At 38.7% G+C, this 1,627-nt stretch overlaps 1 long non-coding RNA gene across 1 annotated transcript; it reads left to right on the forward strand.

Moving 5' to 3' along the window:
• Window positions 1–658: 658 nt before the first annotated feature.
• On the forward strand, window positions 659–1,627 carry LOC126737598 (uncharacterized). The gene is made up of 2 exons (XR_007661061.1): window positions 659–1,232; window positions 1,358–1,627. It is a non-coding gene; the product is annotated as an uncharacterized LOC126737598 (long non-coding RNA).

Genomic DNA, 1,627 nt, shown 5'->3' on the forward strand with positions numbered 1-1,627 from the left:
AAATTCTGTGAGGTAGTGTAGTAGCTCTGTGTCGATGTTCGGTAACCATCAAGATTTAACAATTGATTTTCATTTGTAATTTGGCCAGCATATTCGGAAGGTTCTGGAGGGGTAAAGATGGCATTATTTGGGTGAAGTAATAATGCGGAAGTTTAAGCCTGGACGGCATAATGGGATGGCCCTGGGATGGCATTTTCTGGTGGTGCGGGATGTGTTAATGTTGCTTCAGCGTCTGTTACAAGTTGAAAGACCTGTCGTTTAATGTTTAGTTGTGTTGGTGCTGGAAACGTTTTTACTGTCGCCGCCATTGAAGAAAAAAATATATCCAGGGGATGTGTGTTTGTCTGCGACGATACCTGCTGCTCACGCCTGAATTGCAGGTATTCCTGCATTGGAGAATGCTGTACATGTTCCCGTTTTCGTTTCGACCTGCTTAGATGACACGGGGAGGTACTTGCAACGCTTTTCGCTGAATCTGGGGTTGGGGGTTCAGAAAAACCTTCCGTCAATTGCTGGCTAGAACCATCAGCATCAGAGTCGTCACCTGAACTAGGTACCAACAAATTACTTGTTTGCAATTCTTGTGGTTGTTGCAAATGGGGGTTTAAAAATGCCAATTCTTTTTCGAATTTTATTGGTTTAATCTTTTTTGCACTTTGACCACTTTTAGTTTTCCTCAACTGTTTTGCCTTCCTATAATTATCCCGTAGTTTTCTCCATGTTTCTTTACAGACGTCACCTAAAAGAAAAAATGCTTTTAATACATTTTTTTTCAGGTTCTTAGCGACTGGCAATTCTTTTAAATCGATAGCTTATACGTTTCGGATGGGAGAAAGCACTGTCCGAAAAATTGTTTATAAAACATGTGAAGCTATATGGGATCAATTGCAGCCTAGAGAAATGCCGCAACCATCAGAACAAATGTGGAAGGAAACTGAAAAAAAATTTTGGCAACGTTGGAATTTTCCAAATCTAATTGGAGCGATTGACGGAAAACACGTAGTCATTCAAGCTCCACCGAATACCGGTTCGCTATACTTTTCTTACAAAAAATCGTTTAGCGTTGTGCTGTTAGCCCTAGTATCAGCTGACTACAAATTTATTGTTATTGATGTCGGCGTGATGAAGCATTTCCTTTGTCAGTAAACCTTATGAGACCATACCCAGGACATCAAACGGCCAATAATGAAGAAAATCGGATTTTTAACTATAGACCTAGTAGAGCTCGTCGAGTAAGTGAAAATGCATTTGAGTTATTAGTTAAAAAATTTAGAATATATGAGAGAACGATAAGTATGTCCCCAGAGCATGTGAATGTTGTTATCAAAACAACGTGTATACTTCATAATTATTTAAGGGAAGACACTTGCTATTGGAGTGAAGATGACCAAAAGAAAGATTGTGTTGCATCGGAAGTATTTCGTCCACTACCTGGTATTGGGGGCAATAACGCCCAACAAGTTTTGCAAGTCAGAGAACAATTCAAAAATTATTTCACTTCCCCAGAAGGCGCAGTCCATTGGTAGTTACAAGAAGTACGACGTGGAAGACGCAATATTATTTAAAAATGACCATAGAATATCTTTTTTATTCGCTTTCTTAACTAAATAAAATAATTTTTAATATA

This window comes from Anthonomus grandis, chromosome 6 (assembly GCF_022605725.1).
Source record: "Anthonomus grandis grandis chromosome 6, icAntGran1.3, whole genome shotgun sequence".
Taxonomy (NCBI): domain Eukaryota; kingdom Metazoa; phylum Arthropoda; class Insecta; order Coleoptera; family Curculionidae; genus Anthonomus; species Anthonomus grandis.